General features: G+C 39.5%; 1 pseudogene; it reads right to left on the bottom strand.

Moving 5' to 3' along the window:
- The window catches only part of LOC135231180 (26S proteasome non-ATPase regulatory subunit 10-like), a 95519-nt pseudogene that overhangs the window by 57994 nt on the left and 14143 nt on the right, over window positions 1–23382 (bottom strand).

Below are 23382 nucleotides of genomic sequence, written 5' to 3'. Positions count from 1 at the left end.
ATTTTTTCATCACTTAAAAATATAAAAGCCCTTCTTAGCTTGTTGGCCTTGGTACAAAAACAGGTGGCAGTTGGATTTGGCCCATGCGCCTGCATAATTTGTTGACTTCTGGTCTAAGAGCAGAATTCCAGCCCCAAGTTTACATTCTACAAGACCAGTCAACCAGCTGCCGTCCAGTCGGGTCAATTCTGACTCATGGCCATGCCATGTGTGTCAGACTAGAACTGTGCTGCATAGGGTTTTCTTTTTTATTATTATTATTTATTTTGTTGTTGTTGTTGAGAATATACACAGTAGAACATACACCAATTCAACCATTTCTACGTGTACAGTTCAGTGACATGGATTACATTCTTTGGGTGGTGAAACCATTCTTGCCCTCTTTTCTGAGTTATTTCTCCCCCATTAACATAAATTCACTGTGCCCTAAGGTTCCTGGCTAATTTTCAAGTTGCTTTTCTCACTCTGATCATATAGATAATTCTTAAAAGAGCATAATGCTCAAGGCAGACATTTTTGACTGGTTAAGCTAGAATATTGTTTGGTTTTAAGAAGCCTTCAGGGGGTATTTTTGGTTTAGGGTTTAAAGATTATTTCAGGGCAATAGTTTCAGGGTCCATAGGGTTTTCAATGGCTAATTTTTCAGTAGATTGCCGGATCTTCCGAAGCACCTCTGGGTGGACACAAACCTCGAATCTTTTGGTTAAGCAGCCAAGCTCCCTCACCGATTATCTTGATCCCAGTATTTCCATCACCTGTGTGTGAAAAAAGTTGCCAATGCTACCACCGACATCAGGGACTGGTAACAAGACAGATGAGGGCAAACCAGGGAGCGAGGAGGCATTTTCAATGGAGTGGATTTCTGCTGAGTTGGGGGGAGTCTGGGTAATGGAAGCACGCTTGCATGGGGTCCCAGTTCAGCTGGGGTTGGGATGGAGCTGGGGGGCGAGGAGGTGTGCAGGAGCTGGGGAAAACTTCCCAGGGGGATGATTCCAGAAATGTGTCTCCACGGAGCCGCCTGCAGCAGCCAGGAGGAGAGGAGTAAGAAAATGCCTCCCTACCCAATTACGCATGCTCTACTTTCCCGGAGAACCAGGCCACTAAAAAGTTCTGTAGCAGGAAAGTCAAATTTAATTCAAAAGCCCTTTTTTTTTTTTTTTTTTTTTGCATAAAGAGGAGGCATTACTTTGTACACAAATGAAAACTAGCAGTTCTCAGACCAACTCCACATCAGTGGATCGTGAAGTCTTTGTTTACCTGTATGCACAAGGCCCTTATGCAAATTCAAGCAGCAAGCTCAAAATGAGCCTGAGCTTGGCTGTGATGGATTTATTTCTCCTTTGCTGCAGGCACAGACCACTTCTATTGAAGAGAGGAAAAGACCAGCCTGCCACAGCCGCTTGCCCAGGAGTCCTGCGCCTGCCTGGCAACTAGCCTCTTTCCCCCTTCTCCAGCCCAGGCTTGACATTACCTTGCCATTGAATAGTCTGGTGGGAAGGGTTCAATGCAGGGTTTGCACTTTCCCAGCCATTAGCCAGCTGCCAACGCATTTCATTATCTTAGGAGTGTTTTGTACATCAAAGAGAGCCCCAAACAGTGTGATCAAGTGGAATTAACAGAGCCTGGTCAACATGATAACTTGCAGCATTTTTTTTTTTTCATGGATATAATGCCATCTGGCATACAGGAGCAGCAAAGGACAGTGATGGAAAAACCCTGCCGCCCTGTTTTGTTTATCTGTGTAACAGTTAATCCTGATAAAGGGCAAGGCCTCAGAGTAACTGCCCTGTTGTTATCTTGTGTATCTATTGTTTTACGTGGGCCGAGCTGCCCTGAATTGGCAAAAGCAGAGGTTGCACACAGGGTTGCCTGGGGGTAATGGGAGGGGGGAAAGGAGAGAGGGGGGAAGGGGAAGGAGGGAGGGGAAGGGGGCGGGTACCAAGGAGAGCTGGGAAAGGGGACTTTGTTTTTCTGTTTGCTTAATTTCTTAGCTATTACACACACACACACAAGGAGGCAAGGATTTAAAGGATTTTTCTTTCCAAACTACAAAACTTTCTAGGAAAATATCAAATGGCTGGCTCCAAAATCCCCTAACTAGATGCTCAATAACAGCTTAATATTTTCTTTTACCTACACCTTGCTTTCGATAGGGTCTCTATGAGTCGGAATCCACTCGAGGGCACTGGGTTTGGTTTGGTTTGGTGCTTTCGATAGTTTTGAAAAATCCCAGTTGGATTGTGGTGCACAGACCACCAACACTCCCCCAAATCAGAGACTTCAAAGATGGTTTCTGGTAACAAATTTCTCACTGTGTCCTTTATTGCCCTCTTACAACAAAAGAGAGAGAGGAAAAGTAAAAATAAAAAAAAAAAAAACAGAAAGCTAAGAGAGATTTTGAACAACCTCTTCTGTAGCACTCTCAGAACCCTGGTAGCTTTCTGGGTAGTTGATTTTCACTTGGTAAATCAGGACAGAAAACACCGTGAGCACCTCATTGTTTTCATTTGGCATCAATCTTCCAAACACGGAAAGACAAAACCCTAAATGGCCAATCTCCTTCTCTGCTGAAATGAGGACAAATGGTCACGTTTATCGTATTTGTCTTCTACGATCTCAAGCGTGGTTGTCTCAATGCAGTGCAACTGTTTATAAACTCTTCAATGATTTTTCCCTCATTACACAAACTCCCCCTATCCTCGCATCTTCCCTACTAACCCCTGCTTCCATCTGTGCCTGTGTTGGTGAGGAGGGCTAAAGGGAAGAGTCTGAGACTAGGAGTACTATACACTCTTCTCTGGTTCAGGTTCATATCAAGGGATGGTTTTGCAATTGCTACGTAAACAATTACATAAGCTTTTCAAAAAGATGGACAATCTCTAGGGCAATTTTTACCTATATACAGTGGTAAAAATCTAGATGATTTTTCAGATAGGTAAATGTTCCCAATTTCCTGCCTGTGGTTAGAAATTTTCTCAGAAAATTCAACTTGGCCCCTATCTTCTTTCTCCCACTGTTTTTCTCTTCAGTGTCACAAGGTGTAGTAAAATTATAACACACTTAAGAATAGGACTAGGTTGCTGTTTTAGGTTTGAACGGAAATTGAGCTCAGAAAATTGAAGCCCCTAGCAGCCAGCATTAAGAACAAAGTTCTCCGACCTTGAATAACCAAAATACAATGGCTGTTTCTCACTACCTTTCCCCCCTCCCCCCGCCACCGCCCACCACCATCCGCAAAAATCAGTAGGAAAGAAAGGGAATAAGATGGAGTGTAATTGAAATCTCTGGCAAAGTGAGAGAAAGGGTTTATGATAGCTAGGTTTCTAACACATGGTAGTCAGACATCAAAACTGAAATCATTCATTCATAATATATGCTTTACATCTTATAGAGTGCTGTGAATCTCTGCTTAGAGAAATGTTTACTGGAAAAAAATTCAAAGTCATCTTTTCACAGGTGAGAGAACATTGAATCAACTGTTCAGACTAACTGAGTTAATGGCAGAGCCCAGACAAGAATCTAGGACTTCTAACTGCTAACGTATTGCTCTAACAATAATATTCATTCAGTCATTCATAGATTCAACAAACATTTGCTGACTGCTTACCATGTACCAGACATTGTGGTAGGTATTGAGAATACCTTTTATAAAGGCAAATAAGGAGAGATTCCTGCTCTTAAGAAACTTGTAACAGTGGAGACAGGCATATAAATTAAGAATTGTAACAGTGAGTGACAAGTACAAAAAGAGAAGGGACAGTATAATGATGGCAAAAAGAAAAAAAAAAAGATCAATTATGTCAAAAAAAAAGATTTTCTCTATCCCTGCTTTACATTAATGTTCAAATAGTGACCTGCTATTGTATTTAAGAAGTCAAATAAGCCTTTGTCGTCAAATTATCCTAGTAAGAGAATCAATTATTTATGACATGTCATAAATTCCATTTTAGGTAAAACTGAATCTGTCTTGTGTTCCCACTGATTTGTTGGTGCATAATTTTAATTTTGTAGGGCTCTGTGGTTTTCTGATTCGGATTGTTCAAAAGTGACATTCACTGCAGGATTTGGCCGACATGCTCAGGAGCTGAAATTTGGAAAGGACTGGGCCAAAAGAGACTAGTTCAGATGAGAAAATTACATGTAATTTACTTCCTCTCATTTTGCAAAAATCTTAGACTCAAGGTTGCTAGGGATTAAAAAGAACTTTAAGTAAACCCCTCCTTCTGCAAGGTTTTTTATTCATTATTATTATTTCTGAATTTAAGCCCAATTTTTAAATTTCTAAATTGATGATTCTGCCATTTTTCTCTATGGAATTAATTCCAATCTATCTTCCTGACAGTAGCTCGAGCGTCTCAAATATTTATTCTATTTTGCCCACTAGACAAATATTCTTAAGTGGAGAGTTAGCGAATATCTTGAGTAGGAACCTAATTTTATGCAAATTTCATGGGGGGGAGGGGAATGATCTACAAATCCCATAGTGCTTGCTTTGAGCCTGACTTGATAAGCCAGACATAAAAGGCAAAAAGCCCAGCCTGCTTGACACACAGTGCATCTTCCAGAATCTCTCATTCAGAGCCCACCAGTCTCAATCTAAGTAAAGTCTGCAAGATAGAATTGTCTTTATTTTTTCTTTCTAAATGAGTTTTAAAAGGGAAAAAATTAAAAACTGTAATCAGTTAGGAGTAATAATTTCCTAAAGATCTTCCCTGTTTCTCTCCCTCTCTCTCTTTCTCGCTTCCTCTCTTGCTCGCTCTCTCGCTCTCTTGCTTTCTTGTTCCTCTTTGTCTTTCTGTGACTCTCTCTAGTTTATAGTATAGAACTAGAGAAAAAGTGGACAGAACTAGAAAAAAAGTGGACATGTGTTATGGGTTTCATTGTGTCCCTCCCAAAAAACATGTTGAAGTCCTAACATCCAGCACCTAGGAATGTGACCTTATTTGGAAATAAGATCTTCGCAGATATAATGAGTTGTCATACGGTAGTATGGCCCTAATCCATTCTAATATAGCCCTAGTCCAGTGTAACTGGTGTCTTTATAAAAACAGGACAAGAGACACAGAGGGAAGACAGCAATATGAAGACAGAACTAGAGATTGGGATTATGCAGCCAGAAGCCAAAGAACACCTGGCTACCAGGGGAGACAAGAAAGGATCTCCTCCTAGAACCTTCAGAGAAAGCATGGCCCTGCTGACACCCTGAATTGCAATTTCTAACCTCCAGAGCTGTGAGGCAGTACATTTCTGCTAATCTGAGCCACCAAGTTTGTGGTAATTTATTCTAGCAGCCTTGGGAAATGAATACAGTATATAAGGAAAATAAGAGGCAGGATAGGCCTAGAGTACCTATAAAGAAAAATCATAACCTACCATTATGACATTAGTATATTATTTTCCTGATACAGCTAATAATAGTATTTGCCTCAGAGGTGTTGTGAGGATTACGTAAACTAATGGAATTAAAAGATTCTACAATAGTTTCTCACAAATAATAATTTGTCAACAAATGTTAGATAGTAAGTACTATTTTTATAACATATGCTATTATTTTATCTCTGTTATTATAGTCATAGCTTACATAGCTATATACTAAAACAGTTCAGCCAGTATATTTATAAACCCCATTCCCATCGAATTGATTCCAACTCATAGTAACCCTATAGGACAGAGTAGAACTGCCCCATAGTATTTTCAAGGAGTGGCTGTTTTTGGTTAGCAGTCAAGCTTTTAACCACTTTGCCACCAGGACTCCAAATATATATATACTTTATATAATTTATTATATAAATTATTAATATAACTTATATAATTTATTATATAACATACATGTAATTCATTATATAACTTATTACCAAAAACCAAAAATAAACCCATTGCCATCGAGTCAATTCTGACTCATAGTGACCCGATAGGACAGAGTAGAACTGCCTCATAGAGTTTCCAAGGAGCACCAGGTAGATTCGAACTGCCGACCTTTTGGTTGGCAGCCTTAGCACTTAACTACTATACCACCAGGGTTTCCATAACTTATTAATGTAACTTAATTTAAGGAAGAATGAATCTATTTCTAAACCCCAAATTGCTATCTGTACTTTTTGAATGTCAATATCAGTGAATGCTCATACTGGATTTATTTCCATAAACTAGTAAGCCAACTATACCTTAAGTGTGACCCTATTTGAAGGTTTGCTATAAAAGATTTGCCTTTTTAATTGTTCTGAATTGTACGTGTGAAGATTGTTGAAATGGAAAATACTTTGTTACTTATATATCTATCGCAATAAAAAAAAACCTGAAAAAAGATAATAATTCTGAATTATTCCATATTTCTTAGAAGATCAGTCCCACCCCAACTCTGGCCTACTTCTCCAGCCTTTGCACCTACCACTGTGTTCATCCAAGGTACCATTTTCCATTCCTCAAGCATATCTTGTACATTCATGCTGCCCTGCCACTGCATTCATACTGTTCCGTATGCCTAAAATTCCCCCTCCTCTTTCTCCTTCCAAGGTCAGCCCCTTTCAAATCCACTGTGAAAGCTTCCTCTACTTATCCAGCCAGAAAATATACCTTCTTTGCTTCCAAAGTGCATTTCTTCACACTACGTCTGAGATACATCTTTCCTCTATTCAGCTATATTTCGCTGCATGGAAATTCTTGTTCACAGGTATGTGAGCTCCTTCAAGGGTACAATCTGTGTCTTACTGGAGGATAACTCCAGTGCCTTCCATAGTGTCTCTTCTTAAGAAGGACTCCTTCTTCGTTTGCCAGATTTCAGCAAATATATTTTAAGTAGGAAAGACCAGACCAACGACACATTATTAAGCTCCTGGTTCATAATTCAGAGTTGAGAAGGACAGAGCAAGGCCAGAAAAAAAGGCAGTTTTAGAATGTTTATTTAATGTCCTTAGACTTACTGATTCAGCATTTAATTTAGATACTAAAACAATATTCCATGTAATAGTAATAATTATAATAACAATAAAAAGAATAACCATTTATCGAGCACTTATGCCTCTGAATTATGTCATTGGCAAAGACTATTGAATATACCACAGGCTACCAGAGAACAAACAAGCGAGGATGGCAAGACTTTGTCTCACATATTTTGGACATGTTATCAGGAGGCACCAGTCCCTGGAGAAGGACATCATACTTGGTAAAATAGAGGGTCAGCTAAAAAGAGGAAGACCTTCAGAAGATGGATTGACACAGCAGCTTCAACAATGGGCTCAAACATAGCAATGATTATGAGGATGGAGCAGGACTGGCAGCGTTTCATGCTGCTGTACATAGGGTTGTTATGAGTTGGAACCAACTGGCACCTAACAACAACAACAAACTACAGATACACCAGCTTCTCATTAATTAATGTCATGACTGAATCTATGACATATAGTATAACATCCATTGAAAGTACTTTGCAGGCTTTCTCTAATCCAGTCTCATGTTTCTAATCTAATGTTGTCTCCCATTAGTTTCTAGCACATGTGTTCCGTACTCACGGACCCATGTACACCATTCTACCCTCAGTCCTCAGTAGAGACTCAGATTGTCTCAAAAACATTACTTATACTGCTTATCTGTACTCTCTCTCTCTCTCCTCTCAACAATTCTTACTTCTCTACCTTTCATAAGCCTACTTTTAATCATATAGATATAACGGCTTCCTTTTGGTGTGTTGCATTATATATTTTTTCCATATTTTTACTTTCAACTTCTTTTCCATTATTACATTTTACATGTATCTCTTACACACAACATACAGTTGGTTTTCGCTTTTTTTTTTTTAAATCTAGCCTGATAATGGCCTTTTAATTGCAGTGTTTAGATCATTTACATTTAATGTAATTATTGATGGAGCCCTGGTGGTTTAATGGTCAAGAGCTTGGCTGCTAACCAAAAGGTCGGCAATTCAAATCTATCAGCTGCTCCTTGGAAACCCTATGGGGGCAGTTCTACTCTGTCCTATAGGGTCGCTATGAGTTGGAGTCAACTCTACGACAACGGGTTTGGTTTCTTTGGTTTGTAATTATTGATATGTTGGGTTTAGATCTACTATTTTACTATTTGCTTTTTCTCTGTCCTCCCTGTCCTATGTTCCTTTATATTTCTTTTCTTTTGATTAACTATTTTTTTGTAATGCCATTTTCTTCCTCTATTAGCTTGGTTGTTATATATTATTTTATTATTTGTTACCCTAGATCTTACAACATGCATAAATGATTTATTGAAGTTTAATATAATTGAATACATTTACCTCTTCCCAGACAATGCAGAATGTTAGAATTCTTATGTTTTTCCGTCTCTTAATATATATTATTTGTCATACTTTTTAACCTCACAAGATATTATTATTATAGCTTTATATCAACATTTAGATTCCTTGTCACTTGAATACTAACCCTTTTCAAGGTTCTTAATTCTGTCTTATATCTCTGAGCCTCCACTGGAATAATTCTCCTTCTGCCTGTAGACAACTCTTTAGCATTTACTTTTATATAGGTGGCTTATAGAATTCTACTTTTGCAGTAGTTCCACCTCCCTCCTTCTCCCCGTATTTTGAATGTATCATTTCGTTATCTTTAGGATTTCTTCCCCAGCCCTCAAAGTCAGATGTTGTTATGATTGCTGCTGCTTTGAAGGTAATAATTCCCCCCTCAGGTTGGTTACATGATGCTTTCTTTGTCATTGTACCTTGGCGTGGTTTTCTTTGTATTTATACAGCTTGTATTCACAGATTATTTTAAAGAAAACTATCATACATTGTCTCTTCAAATATTGTATTTTATTTATTATCTTTCACCTCTCCTTTTGGGACTCCATTTACATATAGGCTAGAACTTTTCACTGTATTCCTATTTATCTTATATTGTTTCCTGCTTTCCTTTTGTTGCTGTTGTTCTTTTTTATCTTCTTTGCTTCATTATGGTTTTTTTTTCAGACCCACCTTTTGGGTCATTAATTCTCTCCGTAGTGTATCTAGCCTCAGATTAAACCTGTCCATTAGGCTCCTGATTTCAGTTACATGTTTGTTTGTTCTTTTTTTGCAGTTCTAGAATTTCTATTTTGATTTTTTTTATATAGTTTACAGTAATCTGTTGAAATTCCCTATCTTGTCTTTTATTAGCTTCAATATATTAATCATATTTGCCTTAAAGTCCATGTATAAATACTCCATTTTGAAGATCCTTATGATAGCACTTTACACTGTCTGTTGTTTCTTTTGATTTTCCACTATACTGTCTTGATTCCTTATATGCCTAAATTTTTTTTAAATAGAAGAGTTCCAATTTACTGAAAAATAGAAGAAAAGTTGGAACATTCCCAAGACGCTTAAAATCTCGTAAAGATATTCAGAAATAAAAAGAAATAAGCTGATCAATTATGAAAAGACATGAAGAAACTTAAAATGCACACTGCTTAGTGAAAGGAGCCAGTCTTGAAAAACTACAAACTGTATGATTCCAGCTATATAACATTATGGAAAAGGCAAAACTATAGAGACAACGAAAAGATCAACAGTTGTAGCAGGCGAAGGAGGGATGAATAGGTGGAGCTCAGGGCATCTTTAGGGCAGTGAAACTATTCTATATGATAGTGTGTTGGTAGACACATAATACTATTATGCCTAAATATTTTTGACTGAGTACCAGACATTGTATGTATTAAAAAAAAAAAATGAGACCTGGGATGTTACCTAGCTTCAGAGAAGATTTTGTTTGCTTCTGGAAGGTGGGTAGGGGCCCTAATAATATTGAATTATCTTAATAAAATTATAAAATCACATAATTAGAATCTGGGCTTAGTCCCTTTTAGGGAAAGACTATTTCAGAACCACTGTTACTTCTAGAATGTAACCCTTTAGCGTGCAGTCCCAACCAAAAACCAATGAATTTACTAAGGCCTTCCCTCCTTGGCAGCTTAGAACTCCTTTTCCTCGCCTAGCCACATGAGTCTATCAAAAGCTAAACTTATCTTCTTTGTCTCCCACCTAACTCTTCCAAAATTGGTGGATGCCTGTGGGGGAAAAGCAGCCCCAAATGCTGAGCTCACTTCTCTGGGTTTCCTTGTTTTCCTTCGCTCTTTAACTCTTTGGTGCCTTAGATGGCTTTTAGCTTTTAAAATTTTGTCCAACTTTTACATTTGTCTTACCAGAATGCTGCTCTCAATAACCTGGTCCACCATTGTTAGTAGCAGAGCACCTCCAAATTATTTTTACATATATTTGCTGTTTGTTTTTTCTTTGCTTGTTAAAAAAAAAAACTAATACATATCATTGTAAGTGACTTAAAATAAAACCGAACTTTATAAAGTGGGAGTATTTCAAAATCTCTCACCAATCTTTACTCACTGATAATAATGTTAATAATTTTCTGTGGTTTTACACATTTTTACTCAAGCATATATTAATAATAGTATGATTAATAGTAGTATGATATATAATCACTATCGTACACAAATAGGTCTTCATTCTTTTTAATAATTATGGCGTATGCTATAACTGGAAACCCTGGTGGTGTAGTAGTTAAGTGCTACAGCTGCTAACCAAGAGGTTGGCAGTTTAGATCCACCAGGCGCTCCTTGGAAACTGTATGGGGCAGTTCTACTCTGTCCTATAGGGTCGCTATGAGTCGGAATTGACTCGACGGCAGTGGGTTTGGTTTTTTTTGGGTTTATACTATAATTTAATAACCAATTTCCTTATGGGAAACTGTTAGGTGTCTTCCAAAATACATACTTCCCTTCTTCCATGGTAATTGAGTTTTAGCTCAGAGAGGGAGGCTACATTTCCCAGCCTCTCTTACAATCAGCAATAGTCATAGAATCATATTGTTATCCAGTAATGAGAACTGTGCTGATTTTTTAATTAATATTTATATTACTTACTCTGTTCTGTTAAATAATGAAATATTAGCTTAGATGGGAATGAATCCCAAACTTCAGTTTTAAGTTGAAGTTTTAGTTCACCTAATGTAACCATTTATCATAATATCAATCCCCTCTGCAAGTGATTAGTTCAAGGATGGGTACCACAGGTCCAGACTCAATCGGGGCATGGCATTTCCTTGGTCATATTTTACTAGATTTGGCATGTGATTCAAGAGTATCCAAGCTCTCGAGTCCTTGCTTCCAAGGTGACAAAGAAAAGGAGGAACAATAGTTGCGCCAAAAAAACAGTGGACTCATGCAAAGGGAGCTGTGCCTGCTGCCTGCCCAAAGATAAGGCCATTAAGGAGTTCATCATTCAACACATAGTAGAGGCCTCAGCCACCAGGGACATTTCTGTAGTTATCGTTTTTGACGCATATGTGCTTCCCATATGTACATGACACTACATTGTTGTGTGAGTTGTGCCACTCACAGTAAAGTGGCCAGGAACCATTTTCTTGAAGTCTGAAGGAAAGAGTGCCCCCACCCTGATGTAGAGCTGCAGGTGCCACCCCACGACCTCCACCAAAGCCCGTCTAAGGATTTGAGTCCTTAAAGACTGAAGAAAAACTAACCTAAAGAAAATAAAATGGAAATTATGCTTAAAAAAAAAGAATTTTATCCAAGGTTTTCTGAAAACGAGTGCTCTCTTTTTTTCTAGATCTGGGATAAACACACAGGAGACCCGGGACCTCTGCAGCCATTTTGATCACATGAGAGAAACAGCCCAACACACAAAGGTACACAGAGCTGAAAGAATCAAGAGCTAACAAGCAGCAGCACTGCATCAAACCATGCTTGAAACCAGACTCTCTGGGAATTTTTCAACAATATGAGCAAAAATATCCCTCTTCATTCTTTTTTAAACCAGGGTGCATTATCTGCAACCCAAATTATCCTGATAGACCAGCTCTATGCTGTGTTCAAGAAACACACTTAAAACAGAACAGCAAAGAAAGTTTGAAGATAAAGGCATGCAGAAAGTTACACCAGGTAAACGTATGCAAACAGAATGCAGAAATGGCAAAATCAGATAAGAAGAATTCAAAACCATGAGCATTAAGCAGGAAAAGAGGCATATGAAATCTATACAGCACAATGAATCAATTTACACACCAAAAACTATAGCAGCAAAATAAATAAAGCAAAACTGGACACAGGCAGGCATAACTTTGACAAAAATCAGTCATAGTGGGGAATTTTACGTCAGAATTTGACAGAGAAAGTAAAACAAAAATATAGGGAATATATATATAATACAAATAAGACACACAATGCAAAAAAAAAGAGAGAGAGATTCTTCCTCTCAACTTCATTATTGAATTTCCCTGACTACTGGCACTTTTCCATACATGTTATGATTTTTCTCCTATCTTAAAAAAAAAAATCCTCTCCTACCCCATTTCTCCCTGTATCTACCACACCGTTTCTCTTTACCACTGTAGGGTTATCCACAGTCACTACGCCACTCTCTTTCCTCCCACTCTTTAGGGAACCCATTACAAGCAGACATCACCAATCGTCAGTGACAGGAACTTCTTGTGTCAGTGTCACCAGTGACCAAATGCTACTACCCTGTATCTCATGGTCACCTCTCCGTCCCCATTGTGGTTGACCTATCAGCATCATCTGACACATTCATTAGTAGCTCCTCATCTTAGAAACTCTTTCTTCACTTGAATTGCAGGATATAAAAGTTTGTTCAGGAATAGCTCTAGAGTTGGTGCAGCTTAAATCTTAAAAAAACAGAGCATTTCAGATAGTCAGTGAGCAAAGCAAATTTTGATCTACCATGCAAGAGGATGGCAGATCAAAAGCAAATTTTGATCTACATACTAGAGGGTGGTAGTCTAAAATTTTGCTTTCCTTGCTGTCTGAAATGCCAGCTCCTCAGTCTTAACTTTAAAGTCAACTTCTCAGACAGGCCTTCTCTGACCTCCCACTTTAAATTTTAAATCACCCATCAACACTTCTTATCCCACTTCTCTGTATTTGTGTTTGTTCTTCCCTCAGACTGAAAGTCCCTTTTCCTGCACACACCTTATAGCTCACTTCCTTACTTCCTTCAGCCCTTTACCCAAATGTCACTGATCTACCTCTCCTTGATCCCCCAAATTAAAACTGCAATGCTGACCCCTTTCCAGTCCTGCAATACTCCCTTCTCATAAATTTTGCACCATAGAATTAGTCACCATGTAATGGTATAGGGTCTCTATATGACTCAATGACAATGGATTTTTTGGACAGAATGGTAAAATGCTCAGCTGCTAACCAAAACGTTCGTGGTTTGAGTCCACTCAGAGGTGCCTCAGAAGGAAGATCCATTGATCTACTTCCAAAAAACCAGCCACCGGAAACCCTATGGAACACAGCTCTACTCTGACACACATTGGGTTACCATGAGTTGGGGCTGACTCAAAAGTAGCTAACAACAAAAACAAACCTTCTCTAAAATTTATTTTTGTTTGTTTCTTTACTGTATAGTTAAACCATAAACCCATTGCAGTCAAGTCCCACTCATAATGACCCTATAGGACAGAATAAAATTATCCCACAGGGTTTCCAAGGAGCAGCTGGTAGATTCGAACTGCCACCCTTTTGGTTAGCAGCTGAGTTCTTAACCTTTATGCCACTTACCTCCATGAAAATGTATGTTCCATAAAAGAGTAAGGCAAATTCGATTGTCTGTTTTGTTTGCTGCTGTATCTTCTGCACTAAAAACAGTGCATGACACTACATACCCAAGGACCCACTGCCGTCGAGTCGATTCCGACTCATAGCAACCCGATAGGACAGAGTAGAACTGCCCCCATAGAGTTCCAAGGAGCGCCAGCTGGATTCGAACTGCTGACCTTTTGGTTAGCAGCCGTAGCACTTAACCACTATACCACCAGGGTTTCCTGACACTATATAGGCACTCAAATACATCAAAAATTGGGGACTACCTGTATATATGCTTTCTTACTTCCATTGGTCAAAATACTATTACATCCAGATTTGAGTACTCATGAAGTTTTCCAACCAACCCCAATCCTAGCCGGTGGTACTCCAGCTAGGATTTCTTTCTCTGTGTTCTAAAGCATATTGTGCATAACTCAGAGTTCTGATGAAAATGCAGTCAATCATTTGTTTACTTTATTTGCATTTCTACCTCACTAGACAGCACAATTTTTTTTTTTAAGGGCAAGGCCTTAGTGTCTACATATACTTTGGGCTCTAAGCAAGCTGAGTAATCCTTATTCCCTGAACAAGTCCTTAACTCTGCATTCTTGACATCATTTCTTTCTCACTATTGACATTTTTATTAACATTTATCAACTCATCATTGCTGTTGTTGTTGGCTGCCACCAAATTGACCCTCAACTCACAGAGATCCCAAGCACAACAAGACAAAATGCTGCCTGATCCTGTGTCATCCCCATGATGAGTTGCAGATGAAACAAACTCACCAGCTGATTTTCAGAAGCAGGTCACCAGGCCTTTCTTCCTAGTCAATGATGGATTCTTCTAGATGTCACTTAACTTCTGAAGCCTTCCATGTTCACTTCCCTGAACTCATTTTACTTCCTATCATTTTATGACAGAAAATATTCTGTCTTATCTTTGTGCCTTGTAAATCTTTTTTCCACAGGAGATTATAAATTCCTGGTGGTTATGACTATCTCCATCACCTTTAAATCCAAGTCCTACACATTGGCTGGCATTCATAAAATCAGATACTGAATGCATATTTTAAAAACAGGAAAGGAAAGAAAGGTTTAGTTCCAATGAATGCACCTGGGTTGGTGAAAATGAAATTGGCAACAGCTTAAAACAAAATTTAAAAATCTTCAAAGGCCCCTCTCAAGATCTTCCAGGTAGGATCATCCCAGATCCTAACTTCTTTTTCCTGCTGAACAAATCACTCAAGAATGAGCCCATCTGGGGCAAGTGGCCATCTAAGATGCATCAATGAGTCTCAAACCAGCTAGATCAAAGGAGAATGAAGAACACCAAGGACACAAGGTAATTATGAGCCCAAGAGACAGAAAGGGCCACATGAAACAGAGACTATATCATCCTGAGACCAGAAGAACTAGATGGTGCCCGGCTACAACCGATGACTGCCCTGACAGGGAACACAACAGAGGACCCCTGAGGGAGCAGGAGAGCAGTGGGATGTAGACCCCAAATTCTCGTAAGACCAGACTTAATGGTCTGACTGAGACTAGAAGGACCCCGGTGGTCATGTCCCCCAGACCTTCTGTTGGCCCAGGACAGGAACCATTCCTGAAGCCAACTCTTCAGACATGGATTGGACTGAACTATGGGTTGGAGAGGTATGCCGGTGAGGACTTAGCTGCTTGGATCAGGTGGACACTTGAGTCTATGTTGGGACCTCCTGCCTAGAGGGGAGATGAGAGGGTAGAGGGTGTTAGAAAACCCAGGTGCATTCATCGGGACTAACCCTTTCTTTCCTTTCCTGTTTTTAAAATATGCATTCAGTATCTGATTTTATGAATGCCAGCCAATGTGTAGGACTTGGATTTAAAGGTGTTGGAGACATAGTCACAACCACCAGGAATTTATAATCTCCTGTGGAAAAAAGATTTACAAGGCACAGAGACAAGACAGAATATTTTCTATCATAAAACGATAGAAAGTAAAATGAGTTTAAGGAAGTGAACATGGAAGGCTTCAGAAGTTAAGCGACATCTAGAAGAATCCATCATTGACTAGTATACCTGGTGAAATGGATATCTAGAAGAATCCATCATTGTTAGAAAACCTGGTGAAATGGACATGAAAAGAGGTAGTGGAGAGAGGGAGCAGGCTATCTCATTAGGGGGAGAGCAACTGGGAGTGTGTAGCAAGGTGCATATAAGTTTTTGTGTGAGACACTGACTTGATTTGCAAACTTTCACTTAAAGAACAATAAAAACTATTTAAAACAAAAAGAATGAGCCCATTTCTCCTTGTTTTTTGTAAATTTATTATGCAAGTGTTTTTATTATAGAAGAGGGAAGACACCAGGAGCTAGATTTGCCTTCAAACTAAAATCAAAATGAAAAAATAACCTAAAGAAAAAAACAATTCTTTTTTTTAAGAAACAGAAGGATTCTTTGGCTTTGAAATTCTACTTCGTTTGAAGAAAAGATCAGATTTTGCCTGCTGCAGCACCGTATCTGGAGACAGAATAAACGCAGCACTGAAGACCAAGGATAACTGAGGAATTCTCAAGTAAATTCCATGGGATAGTGTGCCCTTAGAAAAGGCCAGGAAAAAGGTAGTTGCTCCCGCTATTCCATTATCAGGTAAAGAGAGATCTTTTTTGGTTTCTTCCTTTTCCACTAACATCAATTATGAGTGCTTCAATTTTCTACAAATTCTCTCCTTCTGTCCTCAGGCAGTGCAATTAAGACAGGAAACATTTGCTACAAAAAGCCGCTAAAGCCATGACAATTAAAGAGGAAAAATGTGTATTCTATAAAGAATTCATAGCAATTGTGGGCAAGACAAACTTATTTCTTCAGCCTCTAAAATAACTGTCAGCAAGCAATGACATGTGGCTGAGTTTAGAAAGTAAACAGAAAACGTTATTAGAAGTTCAGGCACTTCAGTGTTCTGTTTGCATCTCCTTTTCACTTAGAAGCAATTATTTCACTCATTTTTATGGGTTTTTTTTTTAAATGAAGACAGCACAGAAATTCTCATCTTAGGCTAGGTTCTGAGAACCCAAAACTTTATCAGAACTTTTAACAATTTAAAATATTTAATGGTGTGTCTGTCAGTTTGTCCTACTGTGGGGGCTTGCGTGTTGCTGTGATGCTAGAAGAAAAGCCACCAGTATTCAGATACCAGCAGGGTCACCCATGGGGGACAGGTTTCAGCTGAGCTTCCAGACTAAAACAGACTAGGAAGAAGGACCTGGCAGTCTATTCTGAAAAGCATTAGCCAGTGAAAACCTTAGGAATAGCAGCAGAACATTGTCTGATATAGTGCTAGAAGAAGAGACCCCCAGGTTGGTAGACACTCAAAAGATGACTGGGGAAGAGCTGCCTCCTCAAAATAGAGTCGACTTTAATGACATGGGTGGAGTAAAGCTTTCAGGACCTTCATTTGCTGATGTGGTATGACTCAAAATGAGAAGAAACAGCTGCAAACATACATTAATAATCGGAACCTGGAATGTATGAAGTATGAATCTAGGAAAATTGGAAATCATCAAAAATGAAATGGAACACATAAACATCAATATTCTAGGCATTAATGAGCTGAAATGGACTGGTGTTGGCCATTTTGAATCAGACAATCATTAAGTCTACTATGCTGGGAATGACAACTTGAAGAGAAATGGTGTTGCATTCATCGTCAAAAAGAACGTTTCAAGATCTATCCTGAAGTACAATGCTGTCAGTGATAGGATAATATCCATACGCCTACAAGGAAGACCAGTTAATACAACTATTATTCAAATTTATGCACCAACCACTAGGGCCAAAGATGAAGAAACAGAAGATTTTTATCACCTGCTGCAGTCTGAAATTGATCGAACATGCGCTCAAGAGGCATTGATAATTGGTGATTGAAATGGGAAAGTTGGAAACAAAGAAGAAGGATCAGTAGTTGGAAAATATGGCCTTGGTGATAGAAACAATGGCAGAGATCGAATGATAGAATTTTGCAAGACCAACGACTTCAATTCTTTCACTAACATAAATGGTGACTACAGACATGGACCTCGCCAGATGGAACACACAGAAATCAAATTGACTACATCTGTGGAAAGAGACAATGGAAAAGCTCAATATCATCAGCCAGAAAAAGGCCAGGGGCTGACTGCGGAATGGACCACCAATTGCTCATATGCAAGTTCACGTTGAAACTGAAGAAAATCAGAGCAAGTACACAAGAGCCAAAATATGACCTTGAGTACATCCCACCTGAATTTAGAGACCATCTGAAGAATAGATTCGATGCATTGAACACTAGTGACCGAAGACAAGATGAGTTGTGGAATGACATTAGGGACATCATACGTGAGGAAAGCAAGAGGTCATTGAAAAGACAGGAAAGAAAGAAAAGACCAAGATGGATGTCAGAGGAGACTCTGAAACTTGCTCTCGAACTCCGAGCAGCTAAAGCAAAGGGAAGAATTGATGAAGCAAAAGAACTGAACAGAAGATTTCAAAGGGCCTCTCGAGAAGACAAAGTATTATAATGACATATGCAGAGCTGGAGATGGAAAACCAAAAGGGAAGAATGCATTCAGCGTTTCTCAAGCTGAAAGAACTGAAGAAAAAATTCAAGCCTCAAGTTGCAATACTGAAGGATTCTATGGGGAAAATATTAAACGACGCAGGAAGCATCAAAAGAAGATGGAAGGAATACACAGAGTCATTATACCAGAAAGAATTAATTAGTCAATGTTCATCCATTTCAAGAGGTGGCATATGATCAGGAACCGATGGTACTGAAGGAAGTCCAAGCTGCTCTGAAGGCATTGGCGAAAAATGAGGCTCCAGGAATTGATGGAATATCAATTGAGATGTTTCAACAAACAGATGCAGTGCTGGAGGTGCTCACTCATCTATGCCAAGAAATATGGAAGACAGCTTTCTGGCCAACTGACTGGAACAGATCCATATTTATGCCTATTCCTAAGAAAAGTGATCCAACCAAATGTGGAAATTACAGAACAATATCATTAATATCACATGCAAGCAAAATTTTGCTGAAGATCACTCAAAAACGGCTGCAGCAGTATATCAACAGGGAACTGCCAGAAATCCTGACTGGTTTCAGAAGAGGACATGGAACCAGGGATATCATTGCTGATGTCAGATGGATCCTGGTGGAAAGCAGAGAATACCAGAAGGATGTTTACCTGTGTTTTATTTACTATACAAAGGCATTCGACTCTGTGGACCATAACAAATTATGGATAACACTGCAAAGAATGGGAATTCCAGAACACTTAATTGTGCTCTTGAGGAAACTTTATATAGATCAAGAGGCAGTTGTTTGGGTACAGCAAGGGAATACTGATTGGTTTAAAGTCAGGAAAGGTGTGTGTCAGGGTTGTACTCTTTGACCATACCTATTCAATCTGTATGCTGAGCAAATAATATAAGAAGCTGGACTATGTGAAGAAGAACGGGGCATCAGGATTGGAGGAAGACTCATTAACAACCTGAATTATGCAGATGACACAACCTTGCTTGCCAAAAGTGAAGAGGACTTGAAGCATTTACTAATGAAGATCAAAGACCACAGCCTTAAGTATGGATTAAACCTCAGCGTAAAACAAAAACCCTCCCAAAGGACCAAAAAGCAACATCATGATAAACAGAGAAAAGATTGAAGTTGTCAAGGATTTCATTGTACTGGGATGCACAGTCAACAGCCATGGAAGCAGTAGTCAAGAAATCAAAAGATTCATTGCATTGGGTAAATCTGCTGCAAAGGGCCTCTTTAAACTGTTAAAGAGCAAAGATGTCACCTTGAAGACTAAGGTGCACCTGACCCAAGCCATGGTATTTTCAATCACATCATATGCATGTGAAAGCTGGACAATGAATAAGGAAGACCGAAGAAGAGTTGACGCTTTTGAATTGTGGTGTTGGCGAAGAATATTAAATATACCTTGGACTGCCAAAACAACGAACAAATCTGCCTTAGAATAAGTACAGCCAGAATGCTTCTTAGAAGCAAGGATGGTGAGACTGCATATTACATACTTTGGACATGTTGTGAGGAGGAATCAGTCCCTGGAGAAGGACATCATGCTTGCCAGAGCACAGGGTCAGCAGAAGAGAGGAAGACCCTCAACAAGGTGGATTGACACAGTGACTGCAACAATGAGCTCAAGCATAACAATGATTGTAAGGATGGCTCAGGACCAGGCAGTGTTTTGTTCTGCTGTGCATGGGGTCGCTATGAGTCAGAACCGACTCAAAGGCACCTAACAACAACAATAATACTCAGAAAGGAGCCCTGGTTGCACAGTGGTTAGTTAGGAGCTTGGCTGTTAACCAAAATGTCAGCAGTTTGCAACCCTATGGAGCAGTTCTGCTTATCCTATATGGTCTGTATGAGCTGGACTCAGCGGCAACAGGTTTGGTTTTGGTTTGGATGCTCAGGAAATAGTCTTCATTCAGCCATAGTTTAGGAAACTGACTGGCACAGAGAGGCCAAATGGATCTAGATCTTGCTGTCTGGGTTTTTTTTTTTTTAATTAAACATCAAGATTTCTTAAAATAGAAGGGTGTTTTGATCTTATCACCATGGGACAAAAGAGTTTTTTTTTTTATTATTATTTCAATCTGTCAACCCCCTCTAGGCTAGCCCCATTTATTGCTCCTCATACTTGACCTCCCAAGTTTATGTGTAGGAAAAAGAACTTTACCTACCTCAGGCAACAAGTCTTACAGTGAGAAAACACCAAACAAATTACTACTCTCTCCACAAATACTATATTTATACCCAAGGTTTTACATCGTGGGTGTTCATTTTCCATTTCTCCCACTAAGTTGTCCCTGTTGAGAAGTTCTTAGAACCTGATCCCTGAGAAAATGCCCTGAGAGCTCTGCTGAATTACTATTTCACATTTAGCATCTTTTGACCATTAATCACCACCTTCCAAGAAAGTCTGACACAAAAGAAAAGCCTGGCGCTGCAGCCTCCCGAGTAATCAGCTCTCTGGTTTCCTGCAATCACGAGGAAAGGGCATGGGAGGGGAGAGGGGAGAGAAGAAAAATAACATTTTTTTTCTCAGCTAAAAAACGAAGTGAGAGGGCATTGAGAAGTCATCTAAAAAGAAAATCGGAAGCAACTTCAACACTCAAGATAGGTAGAAACACCAGATATAAAACCAGTAAAGAGGACTTGAAGCACTTACTGACGAAGATCAAAGACCACAGCCTTCAGTATGAGTTATACCTCAACATAAAGACAACAAAAATCCTCACAACTGGACCAATAAGCAACACCATAGTAAACAGGGAAAATATTGAAGTTGTCAAGGATTTCATTTTACTCGGATCCACAATCTACACACCCATGGAAGCAGTAGTCAAGAAATCAAATGATGCATTGCATTGCATTGAGCAAATCTGCTGCAAAAGGCCTCTTTCAAGTGTTGAAAAGCAAAGATATCACTTTGAGGACTAAGGTGCACCTGGCCCAAGCCAAGGTATTTGACACTGAAGAAGGAAGACTGAAGTAGAGTTGACACCTTTGAATTGTAGTATTGGTGAAGAATATTGAATATACCATGGACTGCCAGAAGAACGAACAAATCTGTCTTGGAAAAAGTACAGCCAGAATATGCCTTAGAAGGGAGGACAACTAGACTTGGTGTCACATACTTTGGACAGGTTATCAGGAAGGACCAGTCACTGGAGAAGGATATGATGCTCGGTAGAGTGTCAGCGAAAAAGAGGAAGACCCTCAATGAGATGAACTGACACAGTGGCTGCAACAATAGGCTTAAACATAGCAAGGATTTTTATCCAAAACCTTTGGGATCAGCTGTGTTTTGGAATTCAGAATTTTTCAGACTTTAGAAAGACAGGGGAGGGTGCCGGAGCTGGAACTCATATACATTAACATTCCTGCAGGAAAAGACACGTAGAGACACAGAAATAGGATGAGCAATGCATGGTGTGACGTCAGGTCAGGTAAGGTGTCACTACCAAAAGTGTTTTTGCCAAACCTAGACAAACAAACAAAAACTTTTCAGAAGTTGAATTGAGGGTTGGAGAGAATAAAATGCATTAGCGACTCCATTTTAAAGGCAAAGAAACTGGGTCCCCAGAGGGTATGTGCTTTGCCCCTTGGCACACAGTAGTGTTTGAGCCAGGCTTCATTCAACCTAGACACCTGATTCCAGAGCCCATACCTGAAATGGCATTATCCTGCCCCTCAGGCCTTCTGTGGGTGTCTAAGGATGTCTGTGAAGTCTTTCTTCCTACCCTGAAGACTGAAGCTGTTTTCTCTGTTTCTCATTACTTGTCTTTCTCTGCTCCCTCGCCTAAGTGATGCTTATGACAAGAAAATAAAAGGGAAAATTCATTGTTTTTCCTTTGGTGATGAGAGAGAGAGGCAACATCAACTGTGGTCTTCTCATTCCTCTAGGTATTTGAGTTTTGCTCCTGAGAGACAAAGATGAGAAAGGAAGAGAGTAGAAGGAAGAGGAGGAGAGGAGAAGAAAAGACTGTAGGAAGGAGGGAGAGGTGAAGGAAATAGAAGAGGGAATACAGGAGGAGGGGGATAAGAGGATGAGGAGAGGGAAGTGGGGGTGGAAGGGGAAAGGGAATAGAAGGGAAAAGAGTAGAGGAGAGAAAAAAGACCTGGAACCTGGGATGCGAAGATGACCAAAGCTTAAAAAATCCTAATTATTCAAGACATCTACATTGATACGGTGTCTTTTCACACCTGGGGTAAAGTTAGCTACACAAAGAGATGCCTTCTGTGAGCGAATGCTCATGAAAATGAAGATGAGGGCAAGCTTCACATCTGGGGAGTAAAAAGGACAGCCCAGGCAGGTTGGTGAGATGGTCACCAAACTGAATTAATCCATCAGAAACACGGGGTTAAGGCTAGAGTTAGAGGAGAGGGTGGACCACCTGAGAACGTGTGCAAACCTGAGGATGACACTGGACTTTATAAGGCCAGTAGAATGGAGGCTTATTCAAACTAGATCTCCTGGTGACTCTGTTTGAGCTCAGGGTTACATTAGGCACCATAGCTTGTGAAAGATTAACTTTTTCATGCATACGTATACGTTAGAGAGAGCCCTGGTAGTGCAAATGGTTCCGCACTCGGATGTTAACCGAGAGGTTGGACATTTGAACCCACCCAGCAACTCTGCAGGAGAAAGACCCGGTGATCTGCTTTCATAACAATTACAGACAAAAAAACACTCAGAGGCAGTTCCGGTCTTTCACATGGAGTTGCTATGAGTCGGAATCCACTCTCCGGCTCTCAACAACAACAAATACATGTCAGAGCCTTTAGCACTGTTACTCTTAGTCTCCTACATTCTAATTTGTAATGTCACCACAAGGAGTGTTCCTGGAATTACATATAACCCTGAAGTGTCCAGGGGGGCATGTGGTTTGTGAATGTTTTTGTCATGCCTGTCAAGCAGGAAAGGGCTTAAGACCCTTTGCATGTTTTTAATTTGAAATCCTAAAGTCACTATGAGTTAGAATCAACTTGACAGCAATGGGTTATGGGTTAAGGGCTAAACTTGAGCATTGGTTGCCAAATTAATACCAAAGAAATTAAGCCCACAAGAATCAGAGTCCTGCATGAACACAGCATCTTCAGAATAAATCTTCTGTCCTTGATCACACTGGCCAGCCAGACCCAGTGCACCAGGGTACCCTGTTCTATGATGACTGCTTTTACATTCCTGTCTTGGGTGCTAAATTTATACTAAAAAAAAAAAAAAAGTTGCTG

This window comes from Loxodonta africana, chromosome 4, assembly GCF_030014295.1.
Source record: "Loxodonta africana isolate mLoxAfr1 chromosome 4, mLoxAfr1.hap2, whole genome shotgun sequence".
Taxonomy (NCBI): Eukaryota; Metazoa; Chordata; class Mammalia; order Proboscidea; family Elephantidae; genus Loxodonta; species Loxodonta africana.
Note: the sequence above shows the minus strand (reverse complement) of the source record. Positions and strands in the feature narration are given on the sequence as shown.